The 21020-nt window shown below is 34.8% G+C and overlaps 1 protein-coding gene across 7 annotated transcripts in view; it reads left to right on the top strand.

Moving 5' to 3' along the window:
* LOC143257525 (protein slit-like) overlaps positions 1 to 21020 on the top strand; it is a 305134-nt gene that overhangs the window by 215956 nt on the left and 68158 nt on the right. The gene's annotated exons all lie outside the window — the stretch shown is intronic.

The raw sequence follows: 21020 nt of genomic DNA, 5'->3' as shown, positions 1-21020 counted from the left end.
GCGGTTGTATATGAATAATTGATTATTGAACATTTCAAGTAACCACCGCTCGTGGCTGTATGTATATAATTGATTATTGAACATTTCAAATAATCACCGCTCGTGGCAGTATGTAAATAATTGATTGTTGAGCATTTAAAGTAACCACCGCTCAGCGGATATATGCAAATAATTTTTATTGTTGAGCATTTCAAGTTACCACCTCTCAGCGGCTGTATGTAAATAACTGATTATTGAACATTTCAAGTAACCACCGCTCGTGGCTGTATGTGAATAATTGATTATTGAACATTTCAAGTAACCACCACTTGTGATTGTATGTGAATAATTGATTATTGAACATTTCAAGTAACCGCCGCTCAGCTGCTGTACACAAATAATTGATTGTTGAGCATTTAAAGTAACCACCGCTCAGCGGCTATATGCAAATAATTTTGATTGTTGAGCATTTCAAGTTACTACTGCTCAGCGGCTGTATGTAAATAATTGATTATTGAACATTTCAAGTAACCGCTGCTCAGCTGCTGTATACAAATAATTGATTGTTGAGCATTTCAAGTAACCACCGCTCAGCGGGTATACACAAATAATTTTTATTGTTGAGCATTTCAAGTTACCACCGCTCGTGGCTGTATGTAAATAATTGATTATTGAACATTTCAAGTAACCGCTGCTCAGCTGCTGTATACAAATAATTGATTGTTGAACATTTCAAGTAACCACCGCTCAGCGGGTATACACAAATAATTTTTATTGTTGAGCATTTCAAGTTACCACCGCTCGTGGCTGTATGTAAATAATTGATTATTGAACATTTCAAGTAACCACCGCTCGTGGCTGTATACAAATAATTGATTGTTGAGTATTTCAAGTAACCACCGCTCAGCGGGTATATGCAAATAATTTTTATTGTTGAGCATTTCAAGTTACTACTGCTCAGCGGCTGTGCGTAAATAATTGATTATTGAACATTTCAAGTAACCGCTGCTCAGCTGCTGTATACAAATAATTGATTGTTGATCATTTCAAGTAACCACCGCTCAGCGGGTATACACAAATAATTTTTATTGTTGAGCATTTCAAGTTACCACCGCTCGTGGCTGTATGTAAATAATTGATTATTGAACATTTCAAGTAACCGCTGCTCAGCTGCTGTATACAAATAATTGATTGTTGAACATTTCAAGTAACCACCGCTCAGCGGGTATACACAAATATTTTTTATTGTTGAGCATTTCAAGTTACCACCGCTCGTGGCTGTATGTAAATAATTGATTATTGAACATTTCAAGTAATCATTGCTCGCTGTTGTATTTAAATAATTGATTATTGAACATTTGAAATAACCACCGCTTGTAGTTCTATGTAAATAATTGATTATTAAACATTTCAAGTAACCGCCGCTCAGCTGCTGTATACAAATAATTGATTGTTGAGCATTTAAAGTAACCACCGCTCAGCGGCTATATGCAAATAATTTTGATTGTTGAGCATTTCAATTAACCACCGCTCGTGGCTATATACAAATAATTGATTGTTGAGCATTTCAAGTTACTTCCGCTCAGCGGCTGTATGTAAATAACTGATTACTGAACATTTCAAGTAACCGCCGCTTAGCTACTGTACACAAATAATTGATTGTTGAGCATTTCAAGTAACCACCGCTCGTGGCTGTATACAAATAACTGATTGTTCTACTTCATTAAGCCCTGCTAGTTTCGTTATTCTGTCAGAGCTATCCCACTCACAGATTTTTTTTAAATTTTCGAATAAAAAATTTCCTACTTTGTGAATCATTCTCAACTTTGTTATTAAAAATATCACTCGAAAGCTTTTGATTTCTCTTTAAAGTCTCTCGACTAATGTCTTGAACGTGAAGGTGATGCCTTGTTCGATAATTACTGGAATAGGAAATTTCATTAAAAAACTGTACTTAACGGATTAAGATGAAATTATTTCTTAAACTATCGAACGCCTCATTAAGAAAAACAGACATTATCAATGATAGTGCACTTCCTGCTTCAAATCTGACAAAAAACAGAAATCAGTACATTACTGGCACGGGCCGTTGAAAATACCACTATGAAGAGTTAACTTGTATGTGTAAATACAGTAATGTGAAAGAACATTACAGATCACGTTGAGGTTCATTTCTTTGAGTTTGGCTAATGTTCTGTCTACATCGTAGCTTAAGAACCATATCATCAGTTAATGAGTGTATAATATCATACACCATGTGGCGCATGTCCATAACCTCTTACTCTGAACATCAAGAGGTAAAGACTTCATACTTTTAAAATATGGACAAGTGGATCTCACTCCGTAGTAATCACTTACTCTTTTGACATAAGGATAAGTTGATATCCACCTACAGTTACTTCACATGGTTACCTAAGGATAAGTTGATATCCACCTACAGTAACTTCACATGGTTACATAAGGATAAGTTGATATCCACCTACAGTAACTTCACATGGTTACATAAGGATAAGTTGATATCCACCTACAGTAACTTACTTCACACTTTTAACATAAGGATAAGTTGATATTCACCTACAGTAACTTCACATGGTTACATAAGGATAAGTTGATATCCACCTACAGTAACTTACTTCACACTTTTAACATAAGGATAAGTTGATATCCACCTACAGTAACTTCACATGGTTACATAAGGCTAAGTTGATATCCACCTACAGTAACTTCACATGGTTACATAAGGATAAGTTGATATCCACCTACAGTAACTTATTTCACACTTTTAACATAAGGATAAGTTGATATCCACCTACAGTAACTTCACATGGTTACATAAGGATAAGTTGATATCCACCTACAGTAACTTACTTCACACTTTTAACATAAGGATAAGTTGATATTTACCTTCAGTAACTTCACATGGTTACATAAGGATAAGTTGATATTCATCTGCAGTAACTTACTTTACACTTTTAACATAAGGATAAGTTGATATCCATCTACAGTAACTTACTTCACACTTCTAACATAAGGATAAGTTGATATCCACCTACAGTAACTTACTTCACACTTTTAACATAAGGATAAGTTGATATCCAGCTACAGTAACTTACTTCACACTTTTGACATAAGGATAAGTTGATATCCACCTACAGTAACTTCTTCACACTTTTGACATAAGGATAAGTTGATATCCACCTACAGTAACTTCACATTGTTAACATAAGGATAAGTTGATATCTACCTGCAGTAACTTATTTCACACTTTTGACATAAGGATAAGTTGATATCCAGCTACAGTAACTTACTTCACACTTTTGACATAAGGATAAGTGGATATCCAGCTACAGTAACTTACTTCACACTTTTGACATAAGGATAAGTTGATATCCAGCTACAGTAACTTACTTCACACTTTTTACATAAGGATAAGTTGATATCCAGCTACAGTAACTTCTTCACACTTTTGACATAAGGATAAGTTGATATCTACCTGCAGTAACTTATTTCACACTTTTGACATAAGGATAAGTTGATATCCAGCTACAGTAACTTATTTCACACTTTTGACATAAGGATAAGTTGATATCCAGCTACAGTAACTTACTTCACACTTTTGACATAAGGATAAGTTGATATCCAGCTACAGTAACTTACTTCACACTTTTGACATAAGGATAAGTTGATATCCAGCTACAGTAACTTATTTCACACTTTTGACATAAGGGTAAGTGGATATCCAATGACAGTAACTTACTTCACACTTTTGACATAAGGATAAGTTGATATCCAGCTACAGTAATTTACTTCACACTTTTGACATAAGGATAAGTGGATATCCAGCTACAGTAACTTACTTCACACTTTTGACATAAGGATAAGTGGATATCCAGCTACAGTAACTTACTTCACACTTTTGACATAAGGATAAGTTGATATCTATCACACTTTTGACCCAAGGATAAGTTGATATCCAGCTACAGTAACTTATTTCACACTTTTGACATAAGGATAAGTTGATATCCAGCTACAGTAATTTACTTCACACTTTTGACATAAGGATAAGTTGATATCCAGCTACAGTAACTTACTTCACACTTTTGACATAAGGATAAGTTGATATCCAGCTACAGTAACTTACTTCACACTTTTGACATAAGGATAAGTTGATATCCAGCTACAGTAACTTATTTCACACTTTTGACATAAGGATAAGTGGATATCCAATGACAGTAACTTACTTCACACTTTTGACATAAGGATAAGTGGATATCCAATGACAGTAACTTACTTCACACTTTTGACATAAGGATAAGTTGATATCTACCTGCAGTAACTTATTTCACACTTTTGACATAAGGATAAGTTGATATCCAGCTACAGTAATTTACTTCACACTTTTGACATAAGGATAAGTGGATATCCAGCTACAGTAACTTACTTCACACTTTTGACATAAGGATAAGTGGATATCCAGCTACAGTAACTTACTTCACACTTTTGACATAAGGATAAGTTGATATCTACCTGCAGTAACTTATTTCACACTTTTGACCCAAGGATAAGTTGATATCCAGCTACAGTAACTTATTTCACACTTTTGACATAAGGATAAGTTGATATCCAGCTACAGTAATTTACTTCACACTTTTGACATAAGGATAAGTGGATATCCAGCTACAGTAACTTACTTCAAACTTTTGACATAAGGATAAGTTGAAATCCAGCTACAGTAACTTACTTCACACTTTTGACATAAGGATAAGTGGATGTCCAATGACAGTAACTTACTTCACACTTTTGACATAAGGATAAGTGGATATCCAATGACAGTAACTTACTTCACACCATTAACACAAGGATACCTTGACCTGATTAACTACTTCACACAATTAACACAAGGATACCTTGACCTGATTAACTACTTCACACAATTAACACAAGGATACTTTGACCTCAGTAACTACTTCATACCATTAACACAAGGACACGTTTACCTCAGTAAATACTTCACACTTCTAACATTAATATAAGTAGATCTCAGTTTGCGACGAGTTTGAAGAATCGTAAAACAACTAATAAGAAATCTGCAAATCTATTCCCTCCTCCCAGGGAGAGGGTAAAAAAGATAAAGCAAAGAAGATTCATGGGCAGAACGTTGCCAACAGCTTAATTGGACAGGCATGCTCTGTTGGGGCGCCTCGAGTGATGCTTATTAGAATTCTTGTGTCAAAGCTGATACGTAACAGAGGCTAATTGCAGACTCCATGAATTAGAGAAAAGTCAAATTCGACTAGATTATTGGGTGAAATGTGGTTCTACGAACCTGTTACTCACAGAACTAGGTTCTTCGTTTAAGTGGTGCCAATTTTTTATTACCTTGACTGAAATGTTCTAGGACTGTATCAGCTCCTTGGAATGTGACAAATGCGACAAGCATTTAAACTGTCCGTATTTTATACATTTTGTAGGATTTCACTGTAGGACAAAACGGAGTTTCAAAGCCATTGCACTAATTAACGGACATCGTAACATGTTAACCTTCGTTTTCTGTCTCTTCTATATTGGCAGTGAGTAAACACTTACCTGGTTGTGTTTCGTCACACTTCCTATAAAACTAATCTTTCGGATGCAGTAGTTATAATTTGGGACAAATCATCAACGAAAACTCGGCGATTTTATTAATTAGATAATTTATGTTAACAGCTTATCAGTTATAATACTAACTGCTTCCTTACACGGTTATACTAGTGACTGCTTTCTTACATATTTATACTAGTGATTACTTTCTTACATATTCATACTAGTGACTACTTTCTTACACAGTTATACTGGTGACTACTTTCTTACATATTTATAGTAGTGATTACTTTCTTACACAGTTATACTAGTGACTACTTTGTTGCACAGTTACACTAGTGACTACTTTCTTACACATTTATACTAGTGACTGCTTTCTTAAATATTTATACTACTGACTACTTTCTTGCACAATTATACAGCTGAACACTTGTATATTCTTAATATAAAGCATTGAAGTCAGAACTCAAGATTTTCATAATTGAAGTCGAAACAGTAAGGTATTTTTCTTTCTCTTTTATTTCTTCAATAAAACTATTTACACAAGAGCATTCGTGGTTATGTAGACAGCTCGACATGGATTTAGATTTGCTGTTAAGCATTCTTTACTGGTTTAAAAACACGAATTTATGCCGTTCCCATAGCAGGGATCTAATCTCAAACTTAAGTGTCGTAAAAGATTTTAAAGTCACCCTTAAGTCACTGCCAGAGGATCCAATTCGTGTGAATGAAATAATGCTAAAACGTTATTTCTTGTTTGTTTAACTTCACCCAAAGCTACACGAGAGGTATCTCTTCTAGCTGTCCCTAATTTAGCAGTGTAGGATTAGATAAAAGGCAGCTTGTCATCACCACATACCACGAACAGTTCTTGGGCTTCTCTTTTACCAATAAGCAGTGGGATTGACCGTAATATTGTAACGCCTCCACGAGTGAAAGGTTGATTATGTTTGATATGATGTGATTTCGAACCCGCCATCTTCAGATTGCGAGACTAGCGTCCCAACCACCTGGCCATGCCGAGCCAAATATATTACTTATTTCCATCATTAACTAACTTAATTATTCTTTGAATCGTAAACGAAATCTGTTTTTTTTTCTCTTCTTTGTCCTGTAGATAAAATAATATGGTTTATTTTTTATCTGAATATATCTGTTGGTATCTGTAATTCGTAGAATTATTTATGAGCCAAAGAACGGCAGTAATAATAAGTTAAACGGTTCAGTTATGTCTTGATGTAAGATTCATAAAACAGAAAATTGTTAAAACTGACATAAATAATATGACCACTGTTACTGTAATGTGGTAGTGACGTCGGTCTGGGGTGAAGATGTTAGAATTGTTAGCATCTGGCGCCAGCTGTATAAGTAGCACTGTTCCCCCCTCGTATTCCACCTTCGTTTCTATACCAAAAGATTTCTGTCCCTTTTGTTATGTCACGTGAAACGAATAAAACGTATCTCCCCCAAATCTGTAAACATAAACACGAATCCAGATTTAGCGTTAGTTATTATATACGGCAGCACCCTTAACTAAGATGACGGTGTCGTGCTGAGTTTATTACAAGTGGAAAGCACGCCTCTCGCCTTTCTTAGTAATACACTTGTATTTTTTATTTCTGTTTGTAAATGATAATATCTTAGAGTTAAGTCTGCTTTTACTTTATATTTAATTGGTTCTGTTTGTTTATTTTTCAAACTGTTTCGGTAAATAGATAATTGAAATCTTTGTATACTACTAGGTGGCGCTAATTGTCCTACCCTATTTCTAAGCCATTTTAATTGCTATCGTTTTTTCAAACTGGTTCAGCAGTTACATTAACTCATTATAGACTACTAGGTGGCGCTCACTCAGATTATATTTTTTCTTACAAGTCAATATAATAGGTAATGTTTTCTTTTCAAACTGGTACACCAACTATATTAATACTTTGTAGATTACTAGATGGCGCTTGCTCACAGTTTTTTTTTCTTATAAGTTCAATTTATTATACAACACAAACGATCGAAAAAATATACAAAAATAAGTAACTTTACGATGCTGAATACAATTATCGATAAATACCTCAAAAATAGAAGCAAAATAAAATCATATATGTATTAATCTCAGTTATTTAGTGCTTTTATTGTTATTAGTTTGTGTGTGAGGTTACATTATACCAACATTTATATTACAGTTTTTATTGTGATATATCTAGCATTCCTTTTTAAACTGTATGAATAGCTTACTATTCACTTGGAGCAAAAACATGATTCAGTAGTTAATGAAGCATTAACTATTTGGATTACAAGTAAATTCATCCATCTACATTTTGGATGTGTATGTGTGACTCGAGAAGATCTGAAACATACATCGACACATTTTGTAGAGTGGTCTACAGCCAGAAATAGACTAAAATGTGATCACACACTTAGTGAGGATCGAGGAAAAATTACAGTATTACCGGATGTCAAACATAGGTGGCACTCCTTAATATTAACAATCACACTTTTCTGCCAAAGTTGTAAGGATGTCAATACGTGAGTGGAATATTACTTAGAGTCGATGCACCTGTAGCCCTGTTGACCAATTTAAAGGCTTAGTTATGTATGAAACCAGTTTGATTCGTGATGACCTCGTGACACGTGATTGTAGATGTCTGCCAAATGGGTCATTACTTCATAATTCTAAATGGTCGCACGCGAGAGATACCAAGATGGACGGTCGTGTGCCGTGCACGAAGAGTCCCAGTCCGTGCAAAGTTGTAGGTTGTAGACTTTCCATTCATGTTGGATGCTTAACGAAGCTTTGATTTAAGGATTTGGCCCTCGGCCCACGTGAGTTCAGCCGTGTGGGGATTTTCTGAATGAGCAGTTTCTGGTTTCACCGACTGACAAAAGGAACCTGATTCTTAGGTTTGTGTCTCGTAGTCGATAATTACGAAAATTGTGAGAGACGGTTCTTCGTTATTACCTCTTCGTATTTACTTGTCCAAAGTTTTTATTCTTGCCACAGTGGGTACTTACAATGAAATCGGAATGCTAAAAAAATGATTCTGGCAATCCTTTGACAACTTGATGAAAGGTCACACGAACGGCTGTGGACATAACTGCCACTTTTAAACGGAAGAGGGCAAGAGCGTTTCCATACACCGCAGGAAGTCTCCGCTAGGGCGCCAACAGTGGTGCAGGTGACGTCAATTAAGACGCTCTTTAATGCTGCCCTGAAACAAAAAAATAAGAGAGAGAAAGAACTGAACTAGATTTAAGAAAGCCACCCAGAAGTCATGTTTAGAAATTACCTGAGTTTCCCGCGCACTGAGAGAAGTGGAATTCTTAACCTAAGCTTCTGAGCTTAAAATTAATAAATTATTAACGAAAATACCTCAGCACGTGGTCTAATGAGCAGCGTGGCTAACCAAGGCCTACAAGCTAAATACCCGCATAAAATGTACAAGAATTAGCATTACAAATAGTAGTATCATATACTTTAAAACTGAGTTAAGTAGATGCTTAATTTATGTTTTCTACGGGTTGAACGTTCATCATAAACCTTACAGTAAACTGCATGTCCCATTTGTTCGTCTTGACATTAACAATCTAGATACATCTGCAACTAAATCATTATCATTTGTTTGTCATGACGTTAATAACCTAGATATATCTACAACTGAACCATTATCATTTGCTTGATACGACGTTAGTAATATAGGGATATCTGGAACTAAATCATTATCACTTGTTTGCCACAACATTAACAATCTAAATACATCTACAACTGAATCATTATCATTTGTTTGTTACAATGTTAACAATCTAGATACATCTACAACTAAATCGTTATTATTTGTTTGTCACAACGTTAACAATCTAGATACATCTACAACTAAATCATTATCATTTGTTTGTCATGATATTAACAATCTAGATACATCTACATCTAAATCATTATCATTTGTTTGTCATGACATTAAAATTCTAGATACATCCACAACTAAATCATTATCATTTGTTTGTCACGACGTTAATAATTTAGATACAGTTACGACAGAAAGTGTTGTACCCCTGCGTCATAAGTAGTTTTTTCCTCATAACTTAAAATTTATCACGATTAGGATAATGAAAGTAGAGTATATTATAAATATTATACTAACACACATCTACATAAATTTTTATGTAAATTGAATGACAAATAAACTGTTTATAAACAAATAACCAAACATAGGAGGGGCAGAAAGTGTTCGTGCGTCTACTTTAATGGTCAGTTGTATAGCCTTTCAGGTGAATTACTTGGCGCAATCTCTTCTCGTAGCCCTCCATGATAGTTTGACAGTACTTGACTAGTATTTACTTCCATTCTTCTTTACAGAAGGCCTCCAACTCTTGCAAGTTTTTCGGATAACACTGATGAACCCTGGTCTTCAACTCATGCCAAATGTTTTCAATTGGGTTGAGATCGGGTGACTGTGATGGCCACTCCAGAACGCTTATATGGTTCCTTTGCAACCAGGAGTGCACATATTTCGATGTGTGCTTAGGATCAATGTTGTGCTGGAAGATCCAACGACGCCCAAGCCGCAAGTTCCGAGCATCATTCTTGATATAAGTGCCTAATATATCAACGTACTCTTCTTTTTTCATGATTCCGTTGACACAGGGAAGGCTACCTACACCAGAAGAGCTGAAAGAACCCCATAGCATGATCGAGCCACCTCCATGTTTAACTGTAGAGATGGTGTTCTTTGGAAGATTTCGTTTCCCCTTCTTACGGAAAATATTGCAAACATCATTGTGGCCGAAAAGCTCGATTTTAGTCTCGTCTGACCAAACAATACTATTTCAATAAGTAAAGGGTTTATTTACATGCTTTCTTGCATACCTCAATCGTACTTCTAAATGAACAGGCTTTAAATATGGAGTTCTACGGGGACGGCATGCTTTGAACCCAGAAGAGTGTAACATGTTCGTAACTGTAGAGGTGCTTACTTCAACCCCAGTTTTCCTTACCAGTCTCTGTATGTCATTACGTGTTAAACGATGGTTCCTATTAACTTCTCTGAGAACCTTCCTCCTGGTTCTGTGGAATTTTGGTGGGGCGTCCGGAACGAGGGAAGTTAGCAGTTGATCCTGTGAGCTTAAACTTGGCAATTATGCTTTGAACAGTAGATTTCGGCATATTAAGTTCTGTAGCAATACCGGAAAAAGACACACGAGACTTTTATTTTACAATAATTCGGTTTTTTAAATCACTGGACAGTTGTTTCTTGTTCGCCATGATGACCAAGCAGATAATGACGGAGACGGTGCTAAATTGCCGGAAGTACATTTTTTGCTGGCTAAATACAAATAATTATGAACCCAGTGTCTAGTTCTGGAATGGTATAATGTAGTTTATTCGCCAAACTAAACAAAATTTTTAGGGGAATATCAGTTTTTTCATACGTTCTGAACTGTATGAACACTTTCTGTTCTTCCTATTTTTGGTTATTTGTTTATAAACAGTGTATTTGTCGTTTAATTTACATACAAATGTATGTAGATGTGTGTTAGTATAATATTTATAATATGTTATACGTCTATTAGCCTAATCGTGATACATTTTAAGTTGTGGAGAAAAAATTACTCGGGACACAGGGGTACGAACACTTTCTGTCGTAACTGTGCATCTACAACTAAATTGTTATCATTTGTTTGTCGTGACATTAATAATCTAGATACATCTACAGCTAAATTGTTATCATTTGTTTGTCGTGACATTAATAATCTAGATACATCTGCAACTAAATTGTTATCATTTGTTTGTCGTGACATTAATAATCTAGATACATTTACAACTAAATTGTTATCATTTGTTTGTCGTGACATTAATAATCTAGATACATCTGCAACTAACTTGTTATCATTTGTTTGTCATGACATTAATAATCTAGATACATCTGCAACTAAATCATTATCAATTGTTTGTTACGACGTTGATAATCTAGGTACATCTACAAATAAATTATTATCATTTGTTTGTCATGATGCACTTACATCAGTATCTTGCGCATTTAACTCATTGTACTCTATTCGGAGAAGCTGCTCTATCAATATCCTTTATTTCGAAGTGTAGGGAAACTAGATTTCCCTTGTGCTGAAATGTAGCTAAGTCAGTATCTCATAATATTTAGAAATGCAGTTAAACCAAGACCCATAGTTAGACGTCCGATTACATCAGTTATCCAGGTTGGGGAATGTTGCTAAATTATTAACTGTAATTCTTGATAAAGGTGCAAAACTGATTTGTTACATAATAGAAATATTTTATTTTGTCTTCAGTTCAAAGCTGAGTCATTCATTAACTCAGGGAATTATTCAGCCTGAAGTTCGAAAATAATAAATACCAGCAGATTGTGAATCGACAACGTTGATATAGGCCATCGCTACCAAACAACCGTGAAGGGAAGAAACATAATTTCTGTTGATTTTATGTAATAAGAAAGAGACGAAGCTACGAAACAGCTGTAAATCAAGTTATATAAAGTACATTAAGTTGAGGAGCTTTAGAGATATAGATAATTCACAGTACAGGAAAAAAAATCGCTTATCCAATTTTCTCATTAGATAACATCAGCGAAATGACAACGTTGGTTATACCAATTAGAGACGAACTGTATTCTTGTAAAACTGTAGAATATCTTACTTCATCCAGAGGCATTTGTTATCCTTGTTTCGTCATGACAACATAATGATACCTTTCATCGGCCCCTCCCAGACTATACTAGTTAAACATCGCTCATGACGATTAGAAGCGATTTGTCTCCCGGTTCTCATAATTTCGTTCTAAAGGTCAGAAAGAAGTATATAGAAACACGTATGAATGCTTGCGACAAAAGCTGTGTTCCTTTAGGTTCCGTTACCAGTTTTGTTTTTGGTAAATCTTTGTTTGTATGAGCACACGTTTCACGAATATTAGGTCTTCCCGGAATCTTACAACTCTTTTTCACAACCCACCATTGTTTTATTACTTGCTTTTGACTAAAGAAGAAATGGTGACGTCAGATATTTCATATCCTGTTCCTTCTAATTCATCTGTAAAAAAGAAGTTTGACAAACACGATGTGATAGCTTCTGTTTTACTGATCCCAAGATAATAACATTTTGTACCATTTGATATTGTTAAAATTGTTATAATAACAATTGTCCCACTACGCTGTAACTGCCGGTAGACTTATTTTATTTTTTTGCTGTTACAGTGTTGTTACTGATATCTTACGTTTAAAGTTATTGTTATATATTTTTTTCATTATGATATTTTCCCCTACTAGAAAAGTCAGTATATCTGACTTATACTGCTATAAACCGGGTTTCGAAACCCGTAATGGGCAGAGCACAGATAGCCGTTTGTTTAGCTTTGTGCATAATAACAGTAACCATTATGATGGTTCTACCGATATCTTATGTTTAGAATAATCATAACAATATTTTTTCCATTACGATTTTATTACCTATATATTATGTTTAAAAGTTAGTGTACTAACATTTTCTCCATCACTGTGGGCCCGGCATGGCCAAGCGTGTTAAGGCGTGCGACTCGTAATCTGAGGGTCGCGGGTTCGCATCCCCGTCGCACCAAACATGCTCGCCCTTTCAGCTGTGGGGGCATTATAATCTGACAGCCAATCCCACTATTTGTTGATAAAAGAGTAGTCTAAGAGTTGGCGGTGGGTGGTTATGACTAGCTGCTTTCCCTCTAGTCTTACACTGCTAAATTAGGGACGGCTAGCGCAGATAGCCCTCGAGCAGCTTTGCGCGAAATTCCAGAAACCAAAAAAACCAAACCATTACTGTGTTATTACTGATATCTTATGTTTAAAATTACTGTAATAGCTTTTTTCTCCATTAGCAGCGACCCCTCAACTGTCTTTATTATAAAAGTATATAAATGAAAGTAAAAAAGAATTCACAAAACATATTTCAACCACACTGTAACTGCCATATCCAATGCATACGAGGCTTCTCACTCGGTACTAGGTCTCGTTAGGTTGGCTGGGATACGAGAGTCACAGTTGTCGAGTCTTGTTTCTAAACAGTAGTTGTTGAAACACTATTTATTTTTCGTTTTATATTTCTCGCAAAGCTACACGAGGGCTATCTGTGCTAGCCATCCCTAATTTAGCAGTGTACGACTAGATGGAGGGCAGATAGTCATCACCACCCACCGCCAACTTTTGGGCTATTCTTTTACCAACGAATAGTGGGATTGACCGTAACATTATAATGCCCCCATGGCTGAAAGGGCGAGCATGTTTGGTGTGACGGGGAATCGAACCCGTGACCCTCAGATTACGAGTCAAGTGCCCTTACCACATGGCCATACTAGGCCGAGTAGTGAAGAAAAGCTAGCTGCAGATTTAACAGATGGCTGACAATTTATTATCTGGACTAAAGTTTTATCATTGATGAAGTAAGAGGTGAACATTTCTCACGATAAAGTTAAATTGCGTTACACTTTAGAGGACTTATTTAACATTTTTGCATGATTCAACAGAATCAAAGCAGAGTGACCAATCACTAAAATCTTCATTTCATCATGCCTCAGAAAATAGGCGGTGATAAAGATACTTAACTTTGGACATCTCATTAAAATTACTATGAATTTTGTAACTAAAGCCTCCTGGTGGTCATCAAGCGAAGTTTATAAGGTGCTCACTTGGTGTGGTCTAACAATACTTCTGGGAATTTTGTTCAAGGAATAAAAACAAGTTAAATGATTCTGTTGGCTTAAATTTCATCTGTGTAGTGCCCTCTAGTGTCAATTTCTAACTATAAAACTAATCAGTACTTCTCACTTGACCCAGAATTTGTTTTAGTGACATTTTATGATGGACTTTCGTTTTCTCTTGTGTGCTTGCTGGATTCAAAGAGCGAGGGGAGGCGTGTATTGCCAGTGCAATAAATCCTGTAAAAACAAACCCAGATGTCTTGAACGACGTAAGGAAAGTAAACAGGTAGATAGGTTCTACGAGTTTCATGTCCTGCGTGCGGTCTTCTCTTTAAAGGTTTGCTTACTTCTACGGCTTTGACTGTTTCTTTTTTTTTCTGTTACGTCGGAATATCACCATAAATTAGAATAAGTCGAATTATGTTCGTAAGGCTAGAGAAATGTTAGGATTCACTTGCGTGTGGTTAAACTCACATCTTCCTCCTGTGGTCTACAAGACAAAAAATAAAAATAAAAAATAAAACGCCCTCTGGCATAGAGTTGTGGGAATAGAATTAAGTTTCATGTCTCATTTTCCCTTATTTACCAGAGTTGCCCCACCCCAGGGACCTAGAGAATTAACATTATCTGGGGTTCTGGAAGCCTGCCGCTGTGTGTGGCAGTCACTGGAAAGAAACTTTACTCTGTGGTCAAAGACTGCTTTGAGAAGGGGGACGAGGGAGGGAAGTAATTGTAGCCACAGCCTTCAGTGACCCAAGCCTACCGAACTGTGGACATCAAGTTGAAGTATCTGACATCTTATACTCACTTTCCTTCTCTTGATGCCTGAAGACATGTCAGGTTTGTTATACCAACATTTCCGAAGTTTCGAATTTCTGTCGATTTGTGATTCGCTGTTCCTTAGCTGTGTGTATTTTTTATATGAAGAGAGATCTATATAAAGAAACAATAAATCATAATTAACTCCTCCTCGTGACCATTCTAGAATACCTTATTATATACAGTTATAGTTATTTTATTACCATTCGTGTTTATATAATTAAACATGTAGAATCGGCTTTACGCCCTTGTTTTGTTTGTTGTTAAGCATCCAGTGGCTCAGCAGTATGTTTGCGGACTCACACCGCTAAAACCGGGTTTCGATACCCGTGGTGAGCAGAGCACAGATAGCCCATTGTGCAGCTTTGTGCTTAATTCTAAAACAAACATTCAGATACGCAATATGCTCTCTGTGTTGTGCCCATAGTGTCCTAGAATAAATATTTCTTTATTGAATTATATTCTGACAGTATTTTAACACAAAGGTTCGAGTGAAAATTATATTTTAAATATTTTTGGGTCACTTTATTAGGTGACATGAATAATTAGGAAACATTGAACGAAGACCTTTGTAACGTAAAGACTGGCAACAGAAAGTTGGCTGTGTTGATGTAAGTCTTTTGTTTTCTTCCTGCGATAAACGCAATTTTATGTCATTCTCAAGAAAATAAGACAAACAAAAGCAACTTTTAATCTAGATTTTTAAAGTTAGAACTACTCGACTTCTATCAGTCTTTATGACAGGATAGTTTCATTTATAATGAAACATTACTTTTAGCTAATGCGAGAGGGTGGTGCCACTTCTTTGGGTTTCGGAGCTGGAAAGTCAGATTTGAACTCGTGTGATGCCACAGTATGTCCACCCCTCCATACGCCCTTTAAGATGTGGACATAAGAGTGTGAAAGTCAATCTCTTGACCTGGATGGCATGATGGTGGGTGAGTGGTAAGCCTGTCCTAGCTGGCTCTTTTCCCGTGGGTAAATGGTAAATCATTGCTGGCTGGCTGCCCTCTGGTCAGTAGTTCAAAAGTAGAGAAGGCGTCTCATGGCCTTAATAGCTTTGGCATACCCGTAAAATACAGCATTAGAAACTGTCCCGAATGATAACAAAATTTATGGAAGAGGAAAGAATACATTTTCAAGACAAGCCCCAAAGATTTGACTGAACAATGTAAATATCGTTTGTTGATGACATAATTTTAATGTCACACGATTGGCTGGATGTTCATATCTCTGGTATATTGCACAACTGAAAAACTGTGCACGAAATAATAAACATTAATATTAATTTTCTAGTTTGTTGAACAAATATTAAGATACCTATTGTCCACATAATTCCCATTATGGTATACGATACAATTTCTTGGGCAAAAAAATTATGTGAGACTCAATTAAGAAGGGAAGTCTAAATAAACATAACATCAGTGTAATTAGTTGTTAGACGTGTGTTAAAACATAAAACCAGTGTAGTTAGTTATTAGACGTCTAATCAAGCACCATTAGACGAGTATTCAAACATAACACCAGAGTAGTTAGTTATTAGACATGTATTAAAACATAACACCAGTGTAGTTAGTTATTAGATGTGTATTGGAACATACCATCAATGTACTTAGTTATTAAATATGTATTGGAACATAACATCAGTGTAGTTAATTATTAAGCATGTATTCAAACATAACACCAGTGTAATTAGTTATTAGATGTGTATTGGAACATACCATCAATGTACTTAGTTATTAAATATGTATTGGAACATAACATCAGTGTAGTTAATTATTAAGCATGTATTCAAACATAACACCAGTGTAATTAGTTATTAAATATGTATTGGAACATAACATCAGTGTAGTTATTTATTAAGCATGTATTCAAACATAACACCAGTGTAATTCGTTATTAGATGTGTATTGGAACATACCATCAATGTACTTAGATATTAAATATGTATTGGAACATAACATCAGTGTAGTTAGTTATTAGATGTGTATTGGAACATAACACCAGTTTAGTTAGTTATAAGACGTGTATACAAATATAACATTTTACGTGTATTCAAACATAACACCAGTGTAGTTAATTATTACATGTGTATTTAAACATAACACCAATGTAGTTATTTTTTAGACGTGTATTCAAACCTAACATCAATGTAGTTAGTTATTAGGTGTGTATGCAAATGTAACTCCAGTGTAGTTAGTTACTAGACACGTATTCAAACATAACACCAATGTTTCGATATTAGACATGTATTCAAACCTAACATCAGTGTAGTTAGTTATGAGATGTGTATTCAAACATAACACCAGTGTTGTTAGTTATTAAACGTGTATTCAAATATAACATAAGTGTAGTTCCTTATTAGATGTGTATTGGAACATATCACCAGTGTAGTTAGTTATTAGATGTGTTTTGAAACATAACACCAGTATAGTTATTTATTAGATGTGTATTCAAACATAACACCAGTGTAGGTAATTATTAGATATGTATTCAAACATTACACCAGTGTTGTTAGTTATTAGACATGTATTCAAATAAAGCATTAGTATAGTTAGTTACTAGACATGTATTGGAACCTAAGTTCAGTATATTTAGTTATTAAATATGTGTTAAAAAAAACATCAGTGTAGTTAGTTGTTAGAGGTGTATTCAAACATAACACGAGTGTAGTTAGTTATTAGACATGTATTCAAACACAATATCAATGTAATTAGTTATTAAATGCGCATTTAAATAAAACATCAGTGCAGTTATTAGATGTGTATTCAAATAATGTACTAGTGTAGTTAGTTATTAGATGTGTGTTCAAGCTTATGTTGTTGAGAAATATCTTAAGAAATAATATTGTACGAAGTTTACGAATCGTATTGACAGATGTATGTTATATTTATTTCATTTTTTTCAAAGTATCAAACATTCAAAGCAAAGATTTACATTTTTTTACAGAACACAGCGACAACAGAAACGTATTAATTCGAACAAATCGTGTCATGTGATATATAGTTTTTCTTCAGAATATGCTGCCTGTTATAATGTCTGTTGTGATGTTAGGTTACACATACCATTCTCATATCCTTGTGCTGTGCTTCGGCCTGATGTATGAAGCCAGACAGATCTCTGAGGCAGCCAAGGAATCTGGGCTGACGGTAGTACAACACGTAATGTAGCTGAATGGTTCTCGTGTTGCTTATAGAAATTGACACAAATCTGTCGCCTAGGATAAAATTTGCTGTTTTATCATCAAGGTAATTCTCAGTCATCTCCTACGAGCCGTTTCCCAAGCACCTCCGAGAATTTTCCCCCGTCATAGTCCTAGGCTCTTGGAAGAAATTAAGAAATTATCTTCGAGTGTCTCCGAGGATCTAAGCACTATTCGGGTAATTGACATGGGTATGCAATGTCTATAATCAAGGTCTAATGGGAGGCTGTGACCATAATTGTCACTAATGTAAATGGAACCGTACTATTAAAATATAAGAAACCCTATCCCCGAACGTACGCTTGCTACGAGACCGATGACTTGCTGAACTCAAAACAAAGCAGTCCTTAATGGTCTTCCCTCCCCCTACCCTAACTCCCATCACCGCATTCCTTTACCTGCATCGTTAGTCCTTGTGCTGTTCGTGTAATTTCGGAGTAATGAAATATTTCTACACAAAAATCAGTGGTATGTTGACAAAGACGGAGTTCGATAAACAAGTAATGCACTAAGTCGAGACGACCATCATTACCAGTCTATAGCTTTATGTTAAGAAAACAAAACTCGTAAAAATATAATAGCGTTATATCAGTCATACAACCCCTTAAGACATAAAGTTGCCTGACAGTTTATCCTGATATTCCTTCTAGTTTTACATCGACACGAACCGTTTTTAGTTAGTTTCATTGGAAATAATTTTATGGTTTTAAACTTGACTGGTATCGTAGTAAAAAATTATTTGGAGTGAAAAGATTTTTTTTCTAATGACACTAAAACATGATACGAACTTTCATTACGTTGGGATTAGTTTAATCTCTTCTTACCCTGGATAGGGCTCTTTTTTGGATAAGTAAAAGTGTCTAGAGATTAGCGGGAAGAATATTTCAAAGACCTCCCTGCCAGCAAAAGGCTGTTTGTTTTTTTGGTTTTTTTTAAACGAAGAACCCGTAACAAAGACTCTGAATGTTATAAAAGCGCTTGTAAACCAAATTATAATTTAGTTCATATTTCACTAAAAGAACCATACGTCTTCTTATTATAATGTGACATTGAATCATTTTGCTATGTACTTTACATTACTGATTATATAATTATTGACAACTCACCTGTTTATTGTTACATGAGAGCTTTTTTGAGGTTCGTTTAATACACGTTTGTTTAGTTCGTGTGTATAAAATATATTGTTATATGAGAAGTTTTCAAGGTTCGTTTAATACACGTTTGTTTAGTTCGTGTGTATAAAATATATTGTTATATGAGAAGTTTTCAAGGTTCGTTTAATACACGTTTGTTTAGTTCGTGTGTATAAAATATATTGTTATATGAGAAGTTTTCAAGGTTTGTTTAATACACGTTTGTTTAGTTCGTGTGTATAAAATATATTGTTATATGAGAAGTTTTCAAGGTTTGTTTAATACACGTTTGTTTAGTTCGTGTGTATAAAATATATTGTTATATGAGAAGTTTTCAAGGTTTGTTTAATGGTCACTACATATACATTACTCCACCTTAAGTCTCAATATGATAATATAACAATAAAATATATTGTTATATGAGAAGTTTTCAAGGTTTGTTTAATGGTCACTACATATACATTACTCCACCTTAAGTCTCAATATGATAATATAACAATAAAATATATTGTTATATGAGAAGTTTTCAAGGTTTGTTTAATGGTCACTACATATACATTACTCCACCTTAAGTCTCAATATGATAATATAACAATAAAATATATTGTTATATGAGAAGTTTTCAAGGTTTGTTTAATGGTCACTACATATACATTACTCCACCTTAAGTCTCAGTATGATAATTTCACATCACGTGCTTCATTTTAGTTATAATTAAATCTTTCTCCGTTATTTCTCTAGATAAAGTGAGTTTCCTTTTTTGTGTTTGAAGTTAAGCACAAAGGAACACGATGCTCTGCCCACCACGGGTATCGAAACCCAGTTTCTAACGTTGCAAGTCCGCAGACATGTCGCTGTGCCACTAGGGGTCTCCTATTAGTCTTTATTCTTTCCTTCCCTAACTAAACTTAAGCTTTTATTTTATATTTGATAACTAAAACTAAGTTTTTTCTTTGATGCTTTTCCATTAAAAAAATCCTTCTCTAACTACAATTAAGTTTTTCACTTTTCTCACGAGAGCCTTTTTTTTCTCTTATACTCGAGCCAAAATTACGTTTTTTCTCATTACTTTTCCGTGTTTTATTTTGTTCTTTAACTAGAAGTAAATCATCTTTTTATATTTTCGAACTAAAATCAAGTTTTCTTTAATGACATTTTCAGTTGAAAATAGGGTCTTCATTCTTTTCTCCTCCAACTAAAACTAAGTTTTCCCCTTTTTGTCAGGACTAAAACTGAGTTCCCCTTTTCCTAATTAAAAACTGTTCCCTCTTTTCCCAATTAAAACTAGGTTTTTCTCCTTTATTTCTCAACTAAACCTGAGTTCCCCTTTTCCTAATTAAAAACTGTTCCCTCTTTTCCCAATTAAAACTAGGCTTTCCTCCTTTATTTCTCAACTAAAACTGAGTTCCCCTTTTCCTAATTAAAAACTGTTCCCTCTTTTCCCAATTAAAACTAGGTTTTTCTCCTTTATTTCTCAACTAAACCTGAGTTCCCCTTTTCCTAATTAAAAACTGTTCCCTCTTTTCCCAATTAAAACTAGGCTTTCCTCCTTTATTTCTCAACTAAAACTGAGTTCCCCTTTTCCTAATTAAAAACTGTTCCCTCTTTTCCCAATTAAAACTAA

Source organism: Tachypleus tridentatus, chromosome 7 (assembly GCF_004210375.1).
Source record: "Tachypleus tridentatus isolate NWPU-2018 chromosome 7, ASM421037v1, whole genome shotgun sequence".
NCBI lineage: Eukaryota > Metazoa > Arthropoda > Merostomata > Xiphosura > Limulidae > Tachypleus > Tachypleus tridentatus.
This window is presented reverse-complemented; position numbering and strand designations above follow the sequence as displayed.